This window comes from Rhinoderma darwinii, chromosome 5, assembly GCF_050947455.1.
Source record: "Rhinoderma darwinii isolate aRhiDar2 chromosome 5, aRhiDar2.hap1, whole genome shotgun sequence".
Classification (NCBI taxonomy): domain Eukaryota; kingdom Metazoa; phylum Chordata; class Amphibia; order Anura; family Rhinodermatidae; genus Rhinoderma; species Rhinoderma darwinii.
The window spans coordinates 294,510,672-294,536,669 of NC_134691.1; the positions used below are offsets into that span (position 1 = coordinate 294,510,672).

At 42.7% G+C, this 25,998-nt stretch overlaps 5 long non-coding RNA genes across 10 annotated transcripts; all 5 read left to right on the forward strand.

Moving 5' to 3' along the window:
- The first annotated feature begins 387 nt into the window (after positions 1–387).
- Positions 388–3,949, forward strand: LOC142651978 (uncharacterized). Of its 2 annotated transcripts, none has more exons than XR_012847751.1 (4): positions 388–1,211; positions 1,312–1,461; positions 1,796–1,947; positions 3,635–3,949. It is a non-coding gene; the product is annotated as an uncharacterized LOC142651978 (long non-coding RNA). The 2 variants fall into 2 exon arrangements; XR_012847752.1 differs by having other exon boundaries at positions 3,638–3,949.
- A 542-nt stretch (positions 3,950–4,491) lies between these two features.
- LOC142651977 (uncharacterized) lies at positions 4,492–8,826 on the forward strand. Of its 2 annotated transcripts, none has more exons than XR_012847749.1 (4): positions 4,492–6,087; positions 6,188–6,337; positions 6,672–6,823; positions 8,512–8,826. It is a non-coding gene; the product is annotated as an uncharacterized LOC142651977 (long non-coding RNA). The 2 variants fall into 2 exon arrangements; XR_012847750.1 differs by having other exon boundaries at positions 8,515–8,826.
- Positions 8,827–9,404: 578 nt separating this feature from the next.
- On the forward strand, positions 9,405–13,710 carry LOC142652962 (uncharacterized). 2 transcript variants are annotated; one of them, XR_012847996.1, is made up of 4 exons: positions 9,405–10,973; positions 11,074–11,223; positions 11,557–11,708; positions 13,396–13,710. It is a non-coding gene; the product is annotated as an uncharacterized LOC142652962 (long non-coding RNA). The 2 variants fall into 2 exon arrangements; XR_012847997.1 differs by having other exon boundaries at positions 13,399–13,710.
- A 591-nt stretch (positions 13,711–14,301) lies between these two features.
- LOC142652963 (uncharacterized) lies at positions 14,302–18,536 on the forward strand. Of its 2 annotated transcripts, none has more exons than XR_012847998.1 (4): positions 14,302–15,859; positions 15,960–16,109; positions 16,444–16,595; positions 18,282–18,536. It is a non-coding gene; the product is annotated as an uncharacterized LOC142652963 (long non-coding RNA). The 2 variants fall into 2 exon arrangements; XR_012847999.1 differs by having other exon boundaries at positions 18,285–18,536.
- A 1,415-nt stretch (positions 18,537–19,951) lies between these two features.
- Positions 19,952–23,726, forward strand: LOC142652964 (uncharacterized). 2 transcript variants are annotated; one of them, XR_012848000.1, is made up of 4 exons: positions 19,952–20,745; positions 20,846–20,995; positions 21,330–21,481; positions 23,169–23,726. It is a non-coding gene; the product is annotated as an uncharacterized LOC142652964 (long non-coding RNA). The 2 variants fall into 2 exon arrangements; XR_012848001.1 differs by having other exon boundaries at positions 23,172–23,726.
- The last annotated feature ends 2,272 nt before the right edge of the window (positions 23,727–25,998 follow it).

Consider the following 25,998-nt stretch of genomic DNA (forward strand, 5'->3'; position numbering starts at 1 on the left):
GATGGCTTACTTGTATCTATTTAGTACATCCATGCTTCTTGTCAGGATCATTTTGACCCTGTAGCAGCCATAACTCTTGCACTGCACTCTCTAAATCATTGATACTCTTGCCTGTAGATTTATACTGATAAATGGCTTACTATCTATAATCTGGGTTTCCCTGATACATCGTTGTGATGACATTATTTTGAGTCTCTCCTGTCATATACAGTTTTAAATGTTTGTTGCTATATATATTGAATAAAGGAATGTTTCGATACTCTTTGCTATATTTTGGCTATATAAGACTCTGTTTTCTCTTTCTTCTATATATATACTATAGAGTTGCCGTAACTTTAAAAATGGGAGGATGTTTTTTGGAACAATACCTAGCCCAGTAACCTCGTTAGCTTCTGGAAACTATTGGTTATAATTATTATCTTTCTGTGTTTTTCACAGCGACTGGTATCCAGCCTAATATGGATTTTCGAGCACGTGATCAGTCATGGCTCGCACAATTAGACATGATTTTTAAGGAGGACTCTAATTTGTTTTTAGATGCTGGTAGTATGAATATTAGAGAACGTAGTATTAAACTTAAATCTCTCCTTAATAAAAGAATAAAACTATGGTGGAACAAGGCCTTCCTTGAGAAATATATCGCTAAGGGGCTGATACCGAGGGGCTTAAGGGTTCAGGTTTTCCCCTCATTTGATACAGAAAACGACATGTTTAAAAAGAAATGGGAGGAGCTAGCTGACACTTGTTCCAGGGGATTTATGAATCTCCTAATCCAATCCAACTGTAACACCTTGGTGGAATTAGAAAGGGAAATAGAGGGGATACAATTAGATCTTAAAAAGGAGTTCTCTACTGAAACTCTTGCTAAATTACAAGAAGATCTAGATAAAGATTACGTTAAGTGGGAAAAAGAAATCTGTACAGTAAAATCAGGTAAATTTCAGAGAGATGTACAGGATTATAAATCCAATAGGGTTTACAAATGGCGGTCCAACTATGATAGATCAAGACCCATATTACGCTCCAGATCCTCCTCACTATCATCACGTACCTCTGGCGAGGAGTCAGGTAGAATAAGGGATGCAGTGATTGCTGGCAGTAGTGGTAACAACCTGGGCGCCTATATGCCAAGAAGACAATACGACAGGAATGCGAAGCGTAAAAAGTCTACAATTCCACAACAGGAGAAGAGACCTGGAAACCAATTGGAGGTAATTAACCTGTCTTCACATCCCCTCTCTGATGCCCAACGCGAGGTTTTAAGTATGGGTCTGACGTTCTCTCCCACTGCACCCTTTGACTTCTTTACAGTTCTAAAGGATCTGCATCTCTTCTCTAGAAAACTTGTCCTTCACAAATTGCATAATAGGGGATGTGGTACCCTCGAAATCGATAGTGAGATGGAAAGGGAGGCACTATCCGCTTTGGAAGAATTGTTAAGGGAACAAAGTATCACAACAGGTAAGTTTCCTATGTCGGCCCTACCCAAGTCCACAAAGTTTCCCCCCTTGTCATTATGCCCTCAGGTGGAGATATTCACCAGATTGGTAGTGGATGACCTTAAACAAATACCCAAATTTGGATATAGGGACAATCTTACCGTCTCTCAAAGACAAGCCTTGAGAGAATTACAATGTCTTGAGGACGTGGTCATCAAAGCAGCTGACAAGGGGGGTAACATTGTGGTATGGCCGACAGAAAAATACGAAAAGGAGGCTTTCAAACAATTAAGGAACAAACAGACCTATGCTAGACTCACTTTTAACCCCATATCAAAATTCTTCTTGGAACTTAGGGAGATCCTGAATAGGGCCTTGGAGAAAGGGATCATCACTAAGAAAATCTTTGAGGGATTAATGACAGAAGATCCTAAAATACCCACGATTTATTTCTTGCCAAAAATCCACATAAACCTGCTGGAACCTCCTGGACGCCCAATTGTGTCAGGTATGGGAGGCTTATGTGAAGCCACATGTAAATTTATAGACTACTATCTCAAACCTTTGGTAAAGGAATTGCCATCACATGTTAAGGACACAACAGACGTCCTGGGGAGAATTGATGGTATCCAGATAGACCCTGACATGTACTTGGTAACTGCGGACATTGAAAGTCTTTATACATGTATTAGACATGGGGATGGTCTGGAGGCGGTCCGCTTCTTCCTGGGGACCAGCAACTGGGATGACTAATTATGCGAACTCATCGTGGAATTATTGCAGTTTGTTTTGAGCCACAACATCTTTGTGTTCAAAGACACTTTCTATCTGCAAACCCAAGGCACTGCCATGGGTGCGGCGTGTGCGCCATCCTATGCGAACCTGTTTCTCGGGTTTTGGGAGAGGCAGGTTTTTCATGGGGATGGCGCTCGCGCCGCTGACTATGTGCAGTGCTGGCTCCGCTACATTGACGATATACTGTTTGTGTGGCAGGGCTCGGAGTGTGAGTTGAGGAGCTTTATGCAGCAACTTAACATAAACCAGGTGAATGTCAAATTGACATATTCATATCACACGTCCAGGATTGAGTTCCTGGACTTATTGATATTTACAGATGCCAGTGGTTTTCTTCAGACGGACGTCTACCGGAAGTCGACCTCTGTCAATTCATTGCTGCATGCATCCTCTTCTCACACTCCATCTACTGTGAAAGCCATCCCAGTTGGCCAATTCCTCAGGATGAGGCGGATCTGCTCTACTGACCACCTTTTCGAACGACAATCGGAAGATCTTAGACATAGATTCGAAAATAGAGGATATAGCAAAAGGTCCATTAAAGCAGGATATAGGAGAGCAAAAAAGACCCCTCGTGCTAATCTCTTGAGTGTCAAAACCCCTGAAGCAGGAAAAACGGCTGTTAGGTTCATCTCCACCTACAACAGTAGATGGGACGACCTAAGGACTATCCTGGGGCGACATTGGCCAATTCTAAGGTCTGAACCGAGCCTGGCACTCTGCCTTGGTGCCAAGCCAACAATGACGGCCAGGCGGAGCAGGAACCTTCGTGACATCTTGGTCCAGAGCCACTACATTCCTAAAAAAGTGAACTTCTTTGGATCTCAGGGACAAAGAAAAGGCTGTTATCCGTGTGGCCATTGTGTTGCGTGCCCCAACATCTGTAGGACAGATAAATTTGAATCAGTAGATGGCACCAAGTCCTTTGAGATTAAAGACTACATATCGTGTAGTACTACACATGTAGTGTACTATGCGGTATGTGGATGTCCAAAGATATATGTGGGCCTGACATCGAGAGAACTACGTATACGCACTAGAGAGCACGTGCGGGATATCATTGGAGCCGGGACCATTGATGACCCCTCAGAACTTAAAACCATACCGAGACATTTTAAAATGTTCCATGGATGCAATCCAAGATCCCTTAAAATTCGGGGAATTGAACATATACGTTGTGGCATCAGGGGGGGTAATGTGAAGAAGGTCTTGGCACAGAAGGAATGTAGGTGGATTGTGCAAATAGGCTCTATGGCACCCGCCGGACTAAATGAAAAATTAAGCTTCGCACCCTTTCTATGAGGATGTTGAAACCACCTGACTACCAGCATTATGTAATTTTATTAATTTTAAGGTTGTGCATTGTGTGTATGTCCAGTTTTTAATTATTGTCTTTTTAGTAGGTTTATGACATATCGAGTGATATCTAGTGAAGCGCCTCTATACCCCTTGAATACCCTTGGAAGTATGATGATTCCCCATGATGTGGACCCTGAGTGTGGAATTCAGAAACTTGGGACTCTATATATGCATTTTAATTGTGTTGTTGTCTAAATATGTACTTGCACTAGCACTTTATTGTCGCCTGACTTTTTTTTACAGACGACTGTACATGACTGTTATGTTATTTTATTATAGCAGTCTCTTATATATAGATCTATTTGCACTGATTTAAGCTGTTACTATGACAGTACGGTTCAATTTTGGAAACTTATCTATTTTTATAGATTAGGTTTTCTTATTAACAATATTTATTAAGTACTGTCATAGCCGTAATAATGGATTGTATGATATGTTGAAAAGTCTTATCAAATTGTGGCATAGGACACTTAATGTAAGTTTTGTTTGTTATATTTATCAGGTCATTGGACGTAACTGGTATTTTGATTTAATGTTTACTCTTTATTCCCCTCCCTCCCTTCCTCCTTCCCCTTCCCCCCCCTTACCCCCCCCTCCCTTCCCCTTTCCTCCCCCCTGGTCCCCCCCCTTTTTCCCCAGTCTGTTCCTTCTTTCATTTCTTCTTTTTTTCTTTCTTTCTTCTCCTTTCTCTCTTTTTTTCTCACACTGTACAATAAGGGCAACACTACATGTATATAATAAATGATTTTCCCAAGTCTATGGATGTACTTGAATCATCACCGTTTACTATATTGACCTCAATGTGGTTAGAATGAACTAATCGCAATACAAACACATAGATAGATGTTCATGTTATACTATTACTTATCCACATCTGTTCTGCGCTGTCCAAGGGGGTGCGCGCTGCTGACGTACGCGGCCGGGACTGTGGCTGGCCACGCCCGCTCCTCTTTCAGTGCGGTGCGCATGTCCGGGTCTCTCAGTACGCGTCTGGAGCCCGGATGTGCGCCGCAGCACTGGGGGGCGGAAGTGGGGCCTGGCACACTTCCGGCTGCGGCGTTGGATGCGCGCCGTACACCTTTTGGCAAGGCAGAACGCCTACAATACACACCTGGGTCACTTATAGAAGGGGTATATAGAGGGTGCCATTAGACATACACACCACTCCCCCTTGAGGAAGCGAATAATCGCGAAACGCGCGTCGGGGCGCACACACCGATCGTCTGGGAACTCATTAAGACTGTACATGGGTAAGTTTATCATGCCTACTCCTGGAGTTTCAGGGGATGGCTTACTTGTATCTATTTAGTACATCCATGCTTCTTGTCAGGATCATTTTGACCCTGTAGCAGCCATAACTCTTGCACTGCACTCTCTAAATCATTGATACTCTTGCCTGTAGATTTATACTGATAAATGGCTTACTATCTATAATCTGGGTTTCCCTGATACATCGTTGTGATGACATTATTTTGAGTCTCTCCTGTCATATACAGTTTTAAATGTTTGTTGCTATATATATTGAATAAAGGAATTTTTCGATACTCTTTGATATATTTTGGCTATAAGACTCTGTTTTCTCTTTCTTCTATATATATACTATAGAGTTGCCGTAACTTTAAAAATGGGAGGATGTTTTTTGGAACAATACCTAGCCCAGTAACCTCGTTAGCTTCTGGAAACTATTGGTTATAATTATTATCTTTCTGTGTTTTTCACAGCGACTGGTATCCAGCCTAATATGGATTTTCGAGCACGTGATCAGTCATGGCTCGCACAATTAGACATGATTTTTAAGGAGGACTCTAATTTGTTTTTAGATGCTGGTAGTATGAATATTAGAGAACGTAGTATTAAACTTAAATCTCTCCTTAATAAAAGAATAAAACTATGGTGGAACAAGGCCTTCCTTGAGAAATATATCGCTAAGGGGCTGATACCGAGGGGCTTAAGGGTTCAGGTTTTCCCCTCATTTGATACAGAAAACGACATGTTTAAAAAGAAATGGGAGGAGCTAGCTGACACTTGTTCCAGGGGATTTATGAATCTCCTAATCCAATCCAACTGTAACACCTTGGTGGAATTAGAAAGGGAAATAGAGGGGATACAATTAGATCTTAAAAAGGAGTTCTCTACTGAAACTCTTGCTAAATTACAAGAAGATCTAGATAAAGATTACGTTAAGTGGGAAAAAGAAATCTGTACAGTAAAATCAGGTAAATTTCAGAGAGATGTACAGGATTATAAATCCAATAGGGTTTACAAATGGCGGTCCAACTATGATAGATCAAGACCCATATTACGCTCCAGATCCTCCTCACTATCATCACGTACCTCTGGCGAGGAGTCAGGTAGAATAAGGGATGCAGTGATTGCTGGCAGTAGTGGTAACAACCTGGGCGCCTATATGCCAAGAAGACAATACGACAGGAATGCGAAGCGTAAAAAGTCTACAATTCCACAACAGGAGAAGAGACCTGGAAACCAATTGGAGGTAATTAACCTGTCTTCACATCCCCTCTCTGATGCCCAACGCGAGGTTTTAAGTATGGGTCTGACGTTCTCTCCCACTGCACCCTTTGACTTCTTTACAGTTCTAAAGGATCTGCATCTCTTCTCTAGAAAACTTGTCCTTCACAAATTGCATAATAGGGGATGTGGTACCCTCGAAATCGATAGTGAGATGGAAAGGGAGGCACTATCCGCTTTGGAAGAATTGTTAAGGGAACAAAGTATCACAACAGGTAAGTTTCCTATGTCGGCCCTACCCAAGTCCACAAAGTTTCCCCCCTTGTCATTATGCCCTCAGGTGGAGATATTCACCAGATTGGTAGTGGATGACCTTAAACAAATACCCAAATTTGGATATAGGGACAATCTTACCGTCTCTCAAAGACAAGCCTTGAGAGAATTACAATGTCTTGAGGACGTGGTCATCAAAGCAGCTGACAAGGGGGGTAACATTGTGGTATGGCCTACAGAAAAATACGAAAAGGAGGCTTTCAAACAATTAAGGAACAAACAGACCTATGCTAGACTCACTTTTAACCCCATATCAAAATTCTTCTTGGAACTTAGGGAGATCCTGAATAGGGCCTTGGAGAAAGGGATCATCACTAAGAAAATCTTTGAGGGATTAATGACAGAAGATCCTAAAATACCCACGATTTATTTCTTGCCAAAAATCCACATAAACCTGCTGGAACCTCCTGGACGCCCAATTGTGTCAGGTATGGGAGGCTTATGTGAAGCCACATGTAAATTTATAGACTACTATCTCAAACCTTTGGTAAAGGAATTGCCATCACATGTTAAGGACACAACAGACGTCCTGGGGAGAATTGATGGTATCCAGATAGACCCTGACATGTACTTGGTAACTGCGGACATTGAAAGTCTTTATACATGTATTAGACATGGGGATGGTCTGGAGGCGGTCCGCTTCTTCCTGGGGACCAGCAACTGGGATGACGAATTATGCGAACTCATCGTGGAATTATTGCAGTTTGTTTTGAGCCACAACATCTTTGTGTTCAAAGACACTTTCTATCTGCAAACCCAAGGCACTGCCATGGGTGCGGCGTGTGCGCCATCCTATGCGAACCTGTTTCTCGGGTTTTGGGAGAGGCAGGTTTTTCATGGGGATGGCGCTCGCGCCGCTGACTATGTGCAGTGCTGGCTCCGCTACATTGACGATATACTGTTTGTGTGGCAGGGCTCGGAGTGTGAGTTGAGGAGCTTTATGCAGCAACTTAACATAAACCAGGTGAATGTCAAATTGACATATTCATATCACACGTCCAGGATTGAGTTCCTGGACTTATTGATATTTACAGATGCCAGTGGTTTTCTTCAGACGGACGTCTACCGGAAGTCGACCTCTGTCAATTCATTGCTGCATGCATCCTCTTCTCACACTCCATCTACTGTGAAAGCCATCCCAGTTGGCCAATTCCTCAGGATGAGGCGGATCTGCTCTACTGACCACCTTTTCGAACGACAATCGGAAGATCTTAGACATAGATTCGAAAATAGAGGATATAGCAAAAGGTCCATTAAAGCAGGATATAGGAGAGCAAAAAAGACCCCTCGTGCTAATCTCTTGAGTGTCAAAACCCCTGAAGCAGGAAAAACGGCTGTTAGGTTCATCTCCACCTACAACAGTAGATGGGACGACCTAAGGACTATCCTGGGGCGACATTGGCCAATTCTAAGGTCTGAACCGAGCCTGGCCCTCTGCCTTGGTGCCAAGCCAACAATGACGGCCAGGCGGAGCAGGAACCTTCGTGACATCTTGGTCCAGAGCCACTACATTCCTAAAAAAGTGAACTTCTTTGGATCTCAGGGACAAAGAAAAGGCTGTTATCCGTGTGGCCATTGTGTTGCGTGCCCCAACATCTGTAGGACAGATAAATTTGAATCAGTAGATGGCACCAAGTCCTTTGAGATTAAAGACTACATATCGTGTAGTACTACACATGTAGTGTACTATGCGGTATGTGGATGTCCAAAGATATATGTGGGCCTGACATCGAGAGAACTACGTATACGCACTAGAGAGCACGTGCGGGATATCATTGGAGCCGGGACCATTGATGACCCCTCAGAACTTAAAACCATACCGAGACATTTTAAAATGTTCCATGGATGCAATCCAAGATCCCTTAAAATTCGGGGAATTGAACATATACGTTGTGGCATCAGGGGGGGGTAATGTGAAGAAGGTCTTGGCACAGAAGGAATGTAGGTGGATTGTGCAAATAGGCTCTATGGCACCCGCCGGACTAAATGAAAAATTAAGCTTCGCACCCTTTCTATGAGGATGTTGAAACCACCTGACTACCAGCATTATGTAATTTTATTAATTTTAAGGTTGTGCATTGTGTGTATGTCCAGTTTTTAATTATTGTCTTTTTAGTAGGTTTATGACATATCGAGTGATATCTAGTGAAGCGCCTCTATACCCCTTGAATACCCTTGGAAGTATGATGATTCCCCATGATGTGGACCCTGAGTGTGGAATTCAGAAACTTGGGACTCTATATATGCATTTTAATTGTGTTGTTGTCTAAATATGTACTTGCACTAGCACTTTATTGTCGCCTGACTTTTTTTTACAGACGACTGTACATGACTGTTATGTTATTTTATTATAGCAGTCTCTTATATATAGATCTATTTGCACTGATTTAAGCTGTTACTATGACAGTACGGTTCAATTTTGGAAACTTATCTATTTTTATAGATTAGGTTTTCTTATTAACAATATTTATTAAGTACTGTCATAGCCGTAATAATGGATTGTATGATATGTTGAAAAGTCTTATCAAATTGTGGCATAGGACACTTAATGTAAGTTTTGTTTGTTATATTTATCAGGTCATTGGACGTAACTGGTATTTTGATTTAATGTTTACTCTTTATTCCCCTCCCTCCCTTCCTCCTTCCCCTTCCCCCCCCTTTCCCCCCCCCCTCCCTTCCCCTTTCCTCCCCCCCTGGTCCCCCCCCTTTTTCCCCAGTCTGTTCCTTCTTTCATTTCTTCTTTTTTTCTTTTTTTCTTTCTTTCTTCTCCTTTCTCTCTTTTTTTCTCACACTGTACAATAAGGGCAACACTACATGTATATAATAAATGATTTTCCCAAGTCTATGGATGTACTTGAATCATCACCGTTTACTATATTGACCTCAATGTGGTTAGAATGAACTAATCGCAATACAAACACATAGATAGATGTTCATGTTATACTATTACCTATCCACATCTGTTCTGCGCTGTCCAAGGGGGTGCGCGCTGCTGACGTACGCGGCCGGGACTGGGGCTGGCCACACCCGCTCCTCTTTCAGTGCGGTGCGCATGTCCGGGTCTCTCAGTACGCGTCTGGAGCCCGGATGTGCGCCGCAGCACTGGGGGGCGGAAGTGGGGCCTGGCACACTTCCGGCTGCGGCGTTGGATGCGCGCCGTACACCTTTTGGCAAGGCAGAACGCCTACAATACACACCTGGGTCACTTATAGAAGGGGTATATAGAGGGTGCCATTAGACATACACACCACTCCCCCTTGAGGAAGCGAATAATCGCGAAACGCGCGTCGGGGCGCACACACCGATCGTCTGGGAACTCATTAAGACTGTACATGGGTAAGTTTATCATGCCTACTCCTGGAGTTTCAGGGGATGGCTTACTTGTATCTATTTAGTACATCCATGCTTCTTGTCAGGATCATTTTGACCCTGTAGCAGCCATAACTCTTGCACTGCACTCTCTAAATCATTGATACTCTTGCCTGTAGATTTATACTGATAAATGGCTTACTATCTATAATCTGGGTTTCCCTGATACATCGTTGTGATGACATTATTTTGAGTCTCTCCTGTCATATACAGTTTTAAATGTTTGTTGCTATATATATTGAATAAAGGAATTTTTCGATACTCTTTGATATATTTTGGCTATAAGACTCTGTTTTCTCTTTCTTCTATATATATACTATAGAGTTGCCGTAACTTTAAAAATGGGAGGATGTTTTTTGGAACAATACCTAGCCCAGTAACCTCGTTAGCTTCTGGAAACTATTGGTTATAATTATTATCTTTCTGTGTTTTTCACAGCGACTGGTATCCAGCCTAATATGGATTTTCGAGCACGTGATCAGTCATGGCTCGCACAATTAGACATGATTTTTAAGGAGGACTCTAATTTGTTTTTAGATGCTGGTAGTATGAATATTAGAGAACGTAGTATTAAACTTAAATCTCTCCTTAATAAAAGAATAAAACTATGGTGGAACAAGGCCTTCCTTGAGAAATATATCGCTAAGGGGCTGATACCGAGGGGCTTAAGGGTTCAGGTTTTCCCCTCATTTGATACAGAAAACGACATGTTTAAAAAGAAATGGGAGGAGCTAGCTGACACTTGTTCCAGGGGATTTATGAATCTCCTAATCCAATCCAACTGTAACACCTTGGTGGAATTAGAAAGGGAAATAGAGGGGATACAATTAGATCTTAAAAAGGAGTTCTCTACTGAAACTCTTGCTAAATTACAAGAAGATCTAGATAAAGATTACGTTAAGTGGGAAAAAAATCTGTACAGTAAAATCAGGTAAATTTCAGAGAGATGTACAGGATTATAAATCCAATAGGGTTTACAAATGGCGGTCCAACTATGATAGATCAAGACCCATATTACGCTCCAGATCCTCCTCACTATCATCACGTACCTCTGGCGAGGAGTCAGGTAGAATAAGGGATGCAGTGATTGCTGGCAGTAGTGGTAACAACCTGGGCGCCTATATGCCAAGAAGACAATACGACAGGAATGCGAAGCGTAAAAAGTCTACAATTCCACAACAGGAGAAGAGACCTGGAAACCAATTGGAGGTAATTAACCTGTCTTCACATCCCCTCTCTGATGCCCAACGCGAGGTTTTAAGTATGGGTCTGACGTTCTCTCCCACTGCACCCTTTGACTTCTTTACAGTTCTAAAGGATCTGCATCTCTTCTCTAGAAAACTTGTCCTTCACAAATTGCATAATAGGGGATGTGGTACCCTCGAAATCGATAGTGAGATGGAAAGGGAGGCACTATCCGCTTTGGAAGAATTGTTAAGGGAACAAAGTATCACAACAGGTAAGTTTCCTATGTCGGCCCTACCCAAGTCCACAAAGTTTCCCCCCTTGTCATTATGCCCTCAGGTGGAGATATTCACCAGATTGGTAGTGGATGACCTTAAACAAATACCCAAATTTGGATATAGGGACAATCTTACCGTCTCTCAAAGACAAGCCTTGAGAGAATTACAATGTCTTGAGGACGTGGTCATCAAAGCAGCTGACAAGGGGGTAACATTGTGGTATGGCCTACAGAAAAATACGAAAAGGAGGCTTTCAAACAATTAAGGAACAAACAGACCTATGCTAGACTCACTTTTAACCCCATATCAAAATTCTTCTTGGAACTTAGGGAGATCCTGAATAGGGCCTTGGAGAAAGGGATCATCACTAAGAAAATCTTTGAGGGATTAATGACAGAAGATCCTAAAATACCCACGATTTATTTCTTGCCAAAAATCCACATAAACCTGCTGGAACCTCCTGGACGCCCAATTGTGTCAGGTATGGGAGGCTTATGTGAAGCCACATGTAAATTTATAGACTACTATCTCAAACCTTTGGTAAAGGAATTGCCATCACATGTTAAGGACACAACAGACGTCCTGGGGAGAATTGATGGTATCCAGATAGACCCTGACATGTACTTGGTAACTGCGGACATTGAAAGTCTTTATACATGTATTAGACATGGGGATGGTCTGGAGGCGGTCCGCTTCTTCCTGGGGACCAGCAACTGGGATGACGAATTATGCGAACTCATCGTGGAATTATTGCAGTTTGTTTTGAGCCACAACATCTTTGTGTTCAAAGACACTTTCTATCTGCAAACCCAAGGCACTGCCATGGGTGCGGCGTGTGCGCCATCCTATGCGAACCTGTTTCTCGGGTTTTGGGAGAGGCAGGTTTTTCATGGGGATGGCGCTCGCGCCGCTGACTATGTGCAGTGCTGGCTCCGCTACATTGACGATATACTGTTTGTGTGGCAGGGCTCGGAGTGTGAGTTGAGGAGCTTTATGCAGCAACTTAACATAAACCAGGTGAATGTCAAATTGACATATTCATATCACACGTCCAGGATTGAGTTCCTGGACTTATTGATATTTACAGATGCCAGTGGTTTTCTTCAGACGGACGTCTACTGGAAGTCGACCTCTGTCAATTCATTGCTGCATGCATCCTCTTCTCACACTCCATCTACTGTGAAAGCCATCCCAGTTGGCCAATTCCTCAGGATGAGGCGGATCTGCTCTACTGACCACCTTTTCGAACGACAATCGGAAGATCTTAGACATAGATTCGAAAATAGAGGATATAGCAAAAGGTCCATTAAAGCAGGATATAGGAGAGCAAAAAAGACCCCTCGTGCTAATCTCTTGAGTGTCAAAACCCCTGAAGCAGGAAAAACGGCTGTTAGGTTCATCTCCACCTACAACAGTAGATGGGACGACCTAAGGACTATCCTGGGGCGACATTGGCCAATTCTAAGGTCTGAACCGAGCCTGGCCCTCTGCCTTGGTGCCAAGCCAACAATGACGGCCAGGCGGAGCAGGAACCTTCGTGACATCTTGGTCCAGAGCCACTACATTCCTAAAAAAGTGAACTTCTTTGGATCTCAGGGACAAAGAAAAGGCTGTTATCCGTGTGGCCATTGTGTTGCGTGCCCCAACATCTGTAGGACAGATAAATTTGAATCAGTAGATGGCACCAAGTCCTTTGAGATTAAAGACTACATATCGTGTAGTACTACACATGTAGTGTACTATGCGGTATGTGGATGTCCAAAGATATATGTGGGCCTGACATCGAGAGAACTACGTATACGCACTAGAGAGCACGTGCGGGATATCATTGGAGCCGGGACCATTGATGACCCCTCAGAACTTAAAACCATACCGAGACATTTTAAAATGTTCCATGGATGCAATCCAAGATCCCTTAAAATTCGGGGAATTGAACATATACGTTGTGGCATCAGGGGGGGTAATGTGAAGAAGGTCTTGGCACAGAAGGAATGTAGGTGGATTGTGCAAATAGGCTCTATGGCACCCGCCGGACTAAATGAAAAATTAAGCTTCGCACCCTTTCTATGAGGATGTTGAAACCACCTGACTACCAGCATTATGTAATTTTATTAATTTTAAGGTTGTGCATTGTGTGTATGTCCAGTTTTTAATTATTGTCTTTTTAGTAGGTTTATGACATATCGAGTGATATCTAGTGAAGCGCCTCTATACCCCTTGAATACCCTTGGAAGTATGATGATTCCCCATGATGTGGACCCTGAGTGTGGAATTCAGAAACTTGGGACTCTATATATGCATTTTAATTGTGTTGTTGTCTAAATATGTACTTGCACTAGCACTTTATTGTCGCCTGACTTTTTTTTACAGACGACTGTACATGACTGTTATGTTATTTTATTATAGCAGTCTCTTATATATAGATCTATTTGCACTGATTTAAGCTGTTACTATGACAGTACGGTTCAATTTTGGAAACTTATCTATTTTTATAGATTAGGTTTTCTTATTAACAATATTTATTAAGTACTGTCATAGCCGTAATAATGGATTGTATGATATGTTGAAAAGTCTTATCAAATTGTGGCATAGGACACTTAATGTAAGTTTTGTTTGTTATATTTATCAGGTCATTGGACGTAACTGGTATTTTGATTTAATGTTTACTCTTTATTCCCCTCCCTCCCTTCCTCCTTCCCCTTCCCCCCCCCCTTTCCCCCCCCTCCCTTCCCCTTTCCTCCCCCCCTGGTCCCCCCCCTTTTTCCCCAGTCTGTTCCTTCTTTCATTTCTTCTTTTTTTCTTTTTTTCTTTCTTTCTTCTCCTTTCTCTCTTTTTTTCTCACACTGTACAATAAGGGCAACACTACATGTATATAATAAATGATTTTCCCAAGTCTATGGATGTACTTGAATCATCACCGTTTACTATATTGACCTCAATGTGGTTAGAATGAACTAATCGCAATACAAACACATAGATAGATGTTCATGTTATACTATTACCTATCCACATCTGTTCTGCGCTGTCCAAGGGGGTGCGCGCTGCTGACGTACGCGGCCGGGACTGGGGCTGGCCACGCCCGCTCCTCTTTCAGTGCGGTGCGCATGTCCGGGTCTCTCAGTACGCGTCTGGAGCCCGGATGTGCGCCGCAGCACTGGGGGGCGGAAGTGGGGCCTGGCACACTTCCGGCTGCGGCGTTGGATGCGCGCCGTACACCTTTTGGCAAGGCAGAACGCCTACAATACACACCTGGGTCACTTATAGAAGGGGTATATAGAGGGTGCCATTAGACATACACACCACTCCCCCTTGAGGAAGCGAATAATCGCGAAACGCGCGTCGGGGCGCACACACCGATCGTCTGGGAACTCATTAAGACTGTACATGGGTAAGTTTATCATGCCTACTCCTGGAGTTTCAGGGGATGGCTTACTTGTATCTATTTAGTACATCCATGCTTCTTGTCAGGATCATTTTGACCCTGTAGCAGCCATAACTCTTGCACTGCACTCTCTAAATCATTGATACTCTTGCCTGTAGATTTATACTGATAAATGGCTTACTATCTATAATCTGGGTTTCCCTGATACATCGTTGTGATGACATTATTTTGAGTCTCTCCTGTCATATACAGTTTTAAATGTTTGTTGCTATATATATTGAATAAAGGAATTTTTCGATACTCTTTGATATATTTTGGCTATAAGACTCTGTTTTCTCTTTCTTCTATATATATACTATAGAGTTGCCGTAACTTTAAAAATGGGAGGATGTTTTTTGGAACAATACCTAGCCCAGTAACCTCGTTAGCTTCTGGAAACTATTGGTTATAATTATTATCTTTCTGTGTTTTTCACAGCGACTGGTATCCAGCCTAATATGGATTTTCGAGCACGTGATCAGTCATGGCTCGCACAATTAGACATGATTTTTAAGGAGGACTCTAATTTGTTTTTAGATGCTGGTAGTATGAATATTAGAGAACGTAGTATTAAACTTAAATCTCTCCTTAATAAAAGAATAAAACTATGGTGGAACAAGGCCTTCCTTGAGAAATATATCGCTAAGGGGCTGATACCGAGGGGCTTAAGGGTTCAGGTTTTCCCCTCATTTGATACAGAAAACGACATGTTTAAAAAGAAATGGGAGGAGCTAGCTGACACTTGTTCCAGGGGATTTATGAATCTCCTAATCCAATCCAACTGTAACACCTTGGTGGAATTAGAAAGGGAAATAGAGGGGATACAATTAGATCTTAAAAAGGAGTTCTCTACTGAAACTCTTGCTAAATTACAAGAAGATCTAGATAAAGATTACGTTAAGTGGGAAAAAGAAATCTGTACAGTAAAATCAGGTAAATTTCAGAGAGATGTACAGGATTATAAATCCAATAGGGTTTACAAATGGCGGTCCAACTATGATAGATCAAGACCCATATTACGCTCCAGATCCTCCTCACTATCATCACGTACCTCTGGCGAGGAGTCAGGTAGAATAAGGGATGCAGTGATTGCTGGCAGTAGTGGTAACAACCTGGGCGCCTATATGCCAAGAAGACAATACGACAGGAATGCGAAGCGTAAAAAGTCTACAATTCCACAACAGGAGAAGAGACCTGGAAACCAATTGGAGGTAATTAACCTGTCTTCACATCCCCTCTCTGATGCCCAACGCGAGGTTTTAAGTATGGGTCTGACGTTCTCTCCCACTGCACCCTTTGACTTCTTTACAGTTCTAAAGGATCTGCATCTCTTCTCTAGAAAACTTGTCCTTCACAAATTGCATAATAGGGGATGTGGTACCCTCGAAATCGATAGTGAGATGGAAAGGGAGGCACTATCCGCTTTGGAAGAATTGTTAAGGGAACAAAGTATCACAACAGGTAAGTTTCCTATGTCGGCCCTACCCAAGTCCACAAAGTTTCCCCCCTTGTCATTATGCCCTCAGGTGGAGATATTCACCAGATTGGTAGTGGATGACCTTAAACAAATACCCAAATTTGGATATAGGGACAATCTTACCGTCTCTCAAAGACAAGCCTTGAGAGAATTACAATGTCTTGAGGACGTGGTCATCAAAGCAGCTGACAAGGGGGGTAACATTGTGGTATGGCCGACAGAAAAATACGAAAAGGAGGCTTTCAAACAATTAAGGAACAAACAGACCTATGCTAGACTCACTTTTAACCCCATATCAAAATTCTTCTTGGAACTTAGGGAGATCCTGAATAGGGCCTTGGAGAAAGGGATCATCACTAAGAAAATCTTTGAGGGATTAATGACAGAAGATCCTAAAATACCCACGATTTATTTCTTGCCAAAAATCCACATAAACCTGCTGGAACCTCCTGGACGCCCAATTGTGTCAGGTATGGGAGGCTTATGTGAAGCCACATGTAAATTTATAGACTACTATCTCAAACCTTTGGTAAAGGAATTGCCATCACATGTTAAGGACACAACAGACGTCCTGGGGAGAATTGATGGTATCCAGATAGACCCTGACATGTACTTGGTAACTGCGGACATTGAAAGTCTTTATACATGTATTAGACATGGGGATGGTCTGGAGGCGGTCCGCTTCTTCCTGGGGACCAGCAACTGGGATGACGAATTATGCGAACTCATCGTGGAATTATTGCAGTTTGTTTTGAGCCACAACATCTTTGTGTTCAAAGACACTTTCTATCTGCAAACCCAAGGCACTGCCATGGGTGCGGCGTGTGGCCATCCTATGCGAACCTGTTTCTCGGGTTTTGGGAGAGGCAGGTTTTTCATGGGGATGGCGCTCGCGCCGCTGACTATGTGCAGTGCTGGCTCCGCTACATTGACGATATACTGTTTGTGTGGCAGGGCTCGGAGTGTGAGTTGAGGAGCTTTATGCAGCAACTTAACATAAACCAGGTGAATGTCAAATTGACATATTCATATCACACGTCCAGGATTGAGTTCCTGGACTTATTGATATTTACAGATGCCAGTGGTTTTCTTCAGACGGACGTCTACCGGAAGTCGACCTCTGTCAATTCATTGCTGCATGCATCCTCTTCTCACACTCCATCTACTGTGAAAGCCATCCCAGTTGGCCAATTCCTCAGGATGAGGCGGATCTGCTCTACTGACCACCTTTTCGAACGACAATCGGAAGATCTTAGACATAGATTCGAAAATAGAGGATATAGCAAAAGGTCCATTAAAGCAGGATATAGGAGAGCAAAAAAGACCCCTCGTGCTAATCTCTTGAGTGTCAAAACCCCTGAAGCAGGAAAAACGGCTGTTAGGTTCATCTCCACCTACAACAGTAGATGGGACGACCTAAGGACTATCCTGGGGCGACATTGGCCAATTCTAAGGTCTGAACCGAGCCCGGCCCTCTGCCTTGGTGCCAAGCCAACAATGACGGCCAGGCGGAGCAGGAACCTTCGTGACATCTTGGTCCAGAGCCACTACATTCCTAAAAAAGTGAACTTCTTTGGATCTCAGGGACAAAGAAAAGGCTGTTATCCGTGTGGCCATTGTGTTGCGTGCCCCAACATCTGTAGGACAGATAAATTTGAATCAGTAGATGGCACCAAGTCCTTTGAGATTAAAGACTACATATCGTGTAGTACTACACATGTAGTGTACTATGCGGTATGTGGATGTCCAAAGATATATGTGGGCCTGACATCGAGAGAACTACGTATACGCACTAGAGAGCACGTGCGGGATATCATTGGAGCCGGGACCATTGATGACCCCTCAGAACTTAAAACCATACCGAGACATTTTAAAATGTTCCATGGATGCAATCCAAGATCCCTTAAAATTCGGGGAATTGAACATATACGTTGTGGCATCAGGGGGGGTAATGTGAAGAAGGTCTGGGCACAGAAGGAATGTAGGTGGATTGTGCAAATAGGCTCTATGGCACCCGCCGGACTAAATGAAAAATTAAGCTTCGCACCCTTTCTATGAGGATGTTGAAACCACCTGACTACCAGCATTATGTAATTTTATTAATTTTAAGGTTGTGCATTGTGTGTATGTCCAGTTTTTAATTATTGTCTTTTTAGTAGGTTTATGACATATCGAGTGATATCTAGTGAAGCGCCTCTATACCCCTTGAATACCCTTGGAAGTATGATGATTCCCCATGATGTGGACCCTGAGTGTGGAATTCAGAAACTTGGGACTCTATATATGCATTTTAATTGTGTTGTTGTCTAAATATGTACTTGCACTAGCACTTTATTGTCGCCTGACTTTTTTTTACAGACGACTGTACATGACTGTTATGTTATTTTATTATAGCAGTCTCTTATATATAGATCTATTTGCACTGATTTAAGCTGTTACTATGACAGTACGGTTCAATTTTGGAAACGTATCTATTTTTATAGATTAGGTTTTCTTATTAACAATATTTATTAAGTACTGTCATAGCCGTAATAATGGATTGTATGATATGTTGAAAAGTCTTATCAAATTGTGGCATAGGACACTTAATGTAAGTTTTGTTTGTTATATTTATCAGGTCATTGGACGTAACTGGTATTTTGATTTAATGTTTACTCTTTATTCCCCTCCCTCCCTTCCTCCTTCCCCTTCCCCCCCCTTTCCCCCCCCTCCCTTCCCCTTTCCTCCCCCCCTGGTCCCCCCCCCCTTTTTCCCCAGTCTGTTCCTTCTTTCATTTCTTCTTTTTTTCTTTTTTTCTTTCTTTCTTCTCCTTTCTCTCTTTTTTTCTCACACTGTACAATAAGGGCAACACTACATGTATATAATAAATGATTTTCCCAAGTCTATGGATGTACTTGAATCATCACCGTTTACTATATTGACCTCAATGTGGTTAGAATGAACTAATCGCAATACAAACACATAGATAGATGTTCATGTTATACTATTACCTATCCACATCTGTTCTGCGCTGTCCAAGGGGGTGCGCGCTGCTGACGTACGCGGCCGGGACTGGGGCTGGCCACGCCCGCTCCTCTTTCAGTGCGGTGCGCATGTCCGGGTCTCTCAGTACGCGTCTGGAGCCCGGATGTGCGCCGCAGCACTGGGGGGCGGAAGTGGGGCCTGGCACACTTCCGGCTGCGGCGTTGGATGCGCGCCGTACACCTTTTGGCAAGGCAGAACGCCTACAATACACACCTGGGTCACTTATAGAAGGGGTATATAGAGGGTGCCATTAGACATACACACCACTCCCCCTTGAGGAAGCGAATAATCGCGAAACGCGCGTCGGGGCGCACACACCGATCGTCTGGGAACTCATTAAGACTGTACATGGGTAAGTTTATCATGCCTACTCCTGGAGTTTCAGGGGATGGCTTACTTGTATCTATTTAGTACATCCATGCTTCTTGTCAGGATCATTTTGACCCTGTAGCAGCCATAACTCTTGCACTGCACTCTCTAAATCATTGATACTCTTGCCTGTAGATTTATACTGATAAATGGCTTACTATCTATAATCTGGGTTTCCCTGATACATCGTTGTGATGACATTATTTTGAGTCTCTCCTGTCATATACAGTTTTAAATGTTTGTTGCTATATATATTGAATAAAGGAATTTTTCGATACTCTTTGATATATTTTGGCTATAAGACTCTGTTTTCTCTTTCTTCTATATATATACTATAGAGTTGCCGTAACTTTAAAAATGGGAAGATGTTTTTTGGAACAATACCTAGCCCAGTAACCTCGTTAGCTTCTGGAAACTATTGGTTATAATTATTATCTTTCTGTGTTTTTCACAGCGACTGGTATCCAGCCTAATATGGATTTTCGAGCACGTGATCAGTCATGGCTCGCACAATTAGACATGATTTTTAAGGAGGACTCTAATTTGTTTTTAGATGCTGGTAGTATGAATATTAGAGAACGTAGTATTAAACTTAAATCTCTCCTTAATAAAAGAATAAAACTATGGTGGAACAAGGCCTTCCTTGAGAAATATATCGCTAAGGGGCTGATACCGAGGGGCTTAAGGGTTCAGGTTTTCCCCTCATTTGATACAGAAAACGACATGTTTAAAAAGAAATGGGAGGAGCTAGCTGACACTTGTTCCAGGGGATTTATGAATCTCCTAATCCAATCCAACTGTAACACCTTGGTGGAATTAGAAAGGGAAATAGAGGGGATACAATTAGATCTTAAAAAGGAGTTCTCTACTGAAACTCTTGCTAAATTACAAGAAGATCTAGATAAAGATTACGTTAAGTGGGAAAAAGAAATCTGTACAGTAAAATCAGGTAAATTTCAGAGAGATGTACAGGATTATAAATCCAATAGGGTTTACAAATGGCGGTCCAACTATGATAGATCAAGACCCATATTACGCTCCAGATCCTCCTCACTATCATCACGTACCTCTGGCGAGGAGTCAGGTAGAATAAGGGATGCAGTGATTGCTGGCAGTAGTGGTAACAACCTGGGCGCCTATATGCCAAGAAGACAATACGACAGGAATGCGAAGCGTAAAAAGTCTACAATTCCACAACAGGAGAAGAGACCTGGAAACCAATTGGAGGTAATTAACCTGTCTTCACATCCCCTCTCTGATGCCCAACGCGAGGTTTTAAGTATGGGTCTGACGTTCTCTCCCACTGCACCCTTTGACTTCTTTACAGTTCTAAAGGATCTGCATCTCTTCTCTAGAAAACTTGTCCTTCACAAATTGCATAATAGGGGATGTGGTACCCTCGAAATCGATAGTGAGATGGAAAGGGAGGCACTATCCGCTTTGGAAGAATTGTTAAGGGAACAAAGTATCACAACAGGTAAGTTTCCTATGTCGGCCCTACCCAAGTCCACAAAGTTTCCCCCCTTGTCATTATGCCCTCAGGTGGAGATATTCACCAGATTGGTAGTGGATGACCTTAAACAAATACCCAAATTTGGATATAGGGACAATCTTACCGTCTCTCAAAGACAAGCCTTGAGAGAATTACAATGTCTTGAGGACGTGGTCATCAAAGCAGCTGACAAGGGGGGTAACATTGTGGTATGGCCGACAGAAAAATACGAAAAGGAGGCTTTCAAACAATTAAGGAACAAACAGACCTATGCTAGACTCACTTTTAACCCCATATCAAAATTCTTCTTGGAACTTAGGGAGATCCTGAATAGGGCCTTGGAGAAAGGGATCATCACTAAGAAAATCTTTGAGGGATTAATGACAGAAGATCCTAAAATACCCACGATTTATTTCTTGCCAAAAATCCACATAAACCTGCTGGAACCTCCTGGACGCCCAATTGTGTCAGGTATGGGAGGCTTATGTGAAGCCACATGTAAATTTATAGACTACTATCTCAAACCTTTGGTAAAGGAATTGCCATCACATGTTAAGGACACAACAGACGTCCTGGGGAGAATTGATGGTATCCAGATAGACCCTGACATGTACTTGGTAACTGCGGACATTGAAAGTCTTTATACATGTATTAGACATGGGGATGGTCTGGAGGCGGTCCGCTTCTTCCTGGGGACCAGCAACTGGGATGACGAATTATGCGAACTCATCGTGGAATTATTGCAGTTTGTTTTGAGCCACAACATCTTTGTGTTCAAAGACACTTTCTATCTGCAAACCCAGGGCACTGCCATGGGTGCGGCGTGTGCGCCATCCTATGCGAACCTGTTTCTCGGGTTTTGGGAGAGGCAGGTTTTTCATGGGGATGGCGCTCGCGCCGCTGACTATGTGCAGTGCTGGCTCCGCTACATTGACGATATACTGTTTGTGTGGCAGGGCTCGGAGTGTGAGTTGAGGAGCTTTATGCAGCAACTTAACATAAACCAGGTGAATGTCAAATTGACATATTCATATCACACATCCAGGATTGAGTTCCTGGACTTATTGATATTTACAGATGCCAGTGGTTTTCTTCAGACGGACGTCTACCGGAAGTCGACCTCTGTCAATTCATTGCTGCATGCATCCTCTTCTCACACTCCATCTACTGTGAAAGCCATCCCACTTGGCCAATTCCTCAGGATGAGGCGGATCTGCTCTACTGACCACCTTTTCGAACGACAATCGGAAGATCTTAGACATAGATTCGAAAATAGAGGATATAGCAAAAGGTCCATTAAAGCAGGATATAGGAGAGCAAAAAAGACCCCTCGTGCTAATCTCTTGAGTGTCAAAACCCCTGAAGCAGGAAAAACGGCTGTTAGGTTCATCTCCACCTACAACAGTAGATGGGACGACCTAAGGACTATCCTGGGGCGACATTGGCCAATTCTAAGGTCTGAACCGAGCCTGGCCCTCTGCCTTGGTGCCAAGCCAACAATGACGGCCAGGCGGAGCAGGAACCTTCGTGACATCTTGGTCCAGAGCCACTACATTCCTAAAAAAGTGAACTTCTTTGGATCTCAGGGACAAAGAAAAGGCTGTTATCCGTGTGGCCATTGTGTTGCGTGCCCCAACATCTGTAGGACAGATAAATTTGAATCAGTAGATGGCACCAAGTCCTTTGAGATTAAAGACTACATATCGTGTAGTACTACACATGTAGTGTACTATGCGGTATGTGGATGTCCAAAGATATATGTGGGCCTGACATCGAGAGAACTACGTATACGCACTAGAGAGCACGTGCGGGATATCATTGGAGCCGGGACCATTGATGACCCCTCAGAACTTAAAACCATACCGAGACATTTTAAAATGTTCCATGGATGCAATCCAAGATCCCTTAAAATTCGGGGAATTGAACATATACGTTGTGGCATCAGGGGGGGTAATGTGAAGAAGGTCTTGGCACAGAAGGAATGTAGGTGGATTGTGCAAATAGGCTCTATGGCACCCGCCGGACTAAATGAAAAATTAAGCTTCGCACCCTTTCTATGAGGATGTTGAAACCACCTGACTACCAGCATTATGTAATTTTATTAATTTTAAGGTTGTGCATTGTGTGTATGTCCAGTTTTTAATTATTGTCTTTTTAGTAGGTTTATGACATATCGAGTGATATCTAGTGAAGCGCCTCTATACCCCTTGAATACCCTTGGAAGTATGATGATTCCCCATGATGTGGACCCTGAGTGTGGAATTCAGAAACTTGGGACTCTATATATGCATTTTAATTGTGTTGTTGTCTAAATATGTACTTGCACTAGCACTTTATTGTCGCCTGACTTTTTTTTACAGACGACTGTACATGACTGTTATGTTATTTTATTATAGCAGTCTCTTATATATAGATCTATTTGCACTGATTTAAGCTGTTACTATGACAGTACGGTTCAATTTTGGAAACTTATCTATTTTTATAGATTAGGTTTTCTTATTAACAATATTTATTAAGTACTGTCATAGCCGTAATAATGGATTGTATGATATGTTGAAAAGTCTTATCAAATTGTGGCATAGGACACTTAATGTAAGTTTTGTTTGTTATATTTATCAGGTCATTGGACGTAACTGGTATTTTGATTTAATGTTTACTCTTTATTCCCCTCCCTCCCTTCCTCCTTCCCCTTCCCCCCCCTTTCCCCCCCCCTCCCTTCCCCTTTCCTCCCCCCCTGGTCCCCCCCCCTTTTTCCCCAGTCTGTTCCTTCTTTCATTTCTTCTTTTTTTCTTTTTTTCTTTCTTTCTTCTCCTTTCTCTCTTTTTTTCTCACACTGTACAATAAGGGCAACACTACATGTATATAATAAATGATTTTCCCAAGTCTATGGATGTACTTGAATCATCACCGTTTACTATATTGACCTCAATGTGGTTAGAATGAACTAATCGCAATACAAACACATAGATAGATGTTCATGTTATACTATTACCTATCCACATCTGTTCTGCGCTGTCCAAGGGGGTGCGCGCTGCTGACGTACGCGGCCGGGACTGGGGCTGGCCACGCCCGCTCCTCTTTCAGTGCGGTGCGCATGTCCGGGTCTCTCAGTACGCGTCTGGAGCCCGGATGTGCGCCGCAGCACTGGGGGGCGGAAGTGGGGCCTGGCACACTTCCGGCTGCGGCGTTGGATGCGCGCCGTACACCTTTTGGCAAGGCAGAACGCCTACAATACACACCTGGGTCACTTATAGAAGGGGTATATAGAGGGTGCCATTAGACATACACACCACTCCCCCTTGAGGAAGCGAATAATCGCGAAACGCGCGTCGGGGCGCACACACCGATCGTCTGGGAACTCATTAAGACTGTACATGGGTAAGTTTATCATGCCTACTCCTGGAGTTTCAGGGGATGGCTTACTTGTATCTATTTAGTACATCCATGCTTCTTGTCAGGATCATTTTGACCCTGTAGCAGCCATAACTCTTGCACTGCACTCTCTAAATCATTGATACTCTTGCCTGTAGATTTATACTGATAAATGGCTTACTATCTATAATCTGGGTTTCCCTGATACATCGTTGTGATGACATTATTTTGAGTCTCTCCTGTCATATACAGTTTTAAATGTTTGTTGCTATATATATTGAATAAAGGAATTTTTCGATACTCTTTGATATATTTTGGCTATAAGACTCTGTTTTCTCTTTCTTCTATGTCTGTATTAATTGTATAACATATTCTTTTTTACAATGCAGCCCACATGGCTGATTCGGCAAATCCGCAGGAAAATACAGTACCAGCAAATTAAATAAGGTTTCAAGTAATCTTGTAAGATAAGATAAGAAAGATTTTATTGATCCCAAGGGGGAAATTAATAATAGTCACTCAGTGAGCTCCATAAAAAAACAGCAACATCACATATACAGGACATTCATAACAAACAATTATTAAATGTACTTTCAGTAATGTAATGGTACCAATAATAATAAAAATAGAAATATAATAATACAATAAGAAATAAATACAAATAATTTAGGTCATCACACTATTAACCCCTTATCGACCGCCAATACGCCTTTTCATGGCGGCCGGTAAGCGTACTTATGCCAGAGCGCTGCCTTTTCACGGCGCTATCACATAAGCTCGGTACGGGTGTCCTATGCCGGCTAAAGCGGGTGTCTAAAGACAGCCGGACACCTGCACTAACGGGCGGGATCGATTTCAACATCGATCTCACCCGTTTAACCCCTTAGATGTGGCGCTCAATAGCGAGCGCCGCATCCGAGTGGTTTTGGAGGGAGTGCTCCCTCTCTCACCCCATCGCCACCCTGCAATTGCAATTGGAGGGTGCCAATGGCTTCTATGGCAGCCGGGGGCCTAACAAAGGCCGTCAGGTCTGCCTGTGGTGGATGCCTGCTAAGCCATGCCTGAGGCATGACCTAGCAGGTGCCTGTCAGTTTTAGGGTATGTTTACACGCTTAATAAAAAACATATGAAAATACGGAGCTGTTTTCAAGGGAAAACAGCCCCTGATTTTAAGACGTTTTTTTCATAACTCGCATTTTTTACTGCGTTTTTGGAGTTGTTTTTCTATGCAGTCAATGAAAAATGGCTCCAAAAACGTCCCAAGAAGTGACATGCACTTCTTTTTTGCGGGCGTCTTTTTACGTGCCATTTTTTTTAAAACGAGGCGTAAAAAAACGCCCTGTCGGAAAAGGACGCCATATTTCCCATTGAAATCAATAGGCAGATGTTTGGAGGTGTTCTGCTTCCGATTTTTCAGCCATTTTTCAGGAAGTTTACTGCCCGAAAAACGACTGAAAACACTAGTGCACATACCCCTACACTGACAGGCAATAATACGCTGCAATACAGAAGTATTGCAATGTATTATAAAAGTGATCATAGTGAAGTCCCCTGGTAGGACTAAAATTAAACTTCTCAAAAAGTTTAATCAAGTTATTAATAAATAGATAAAAATC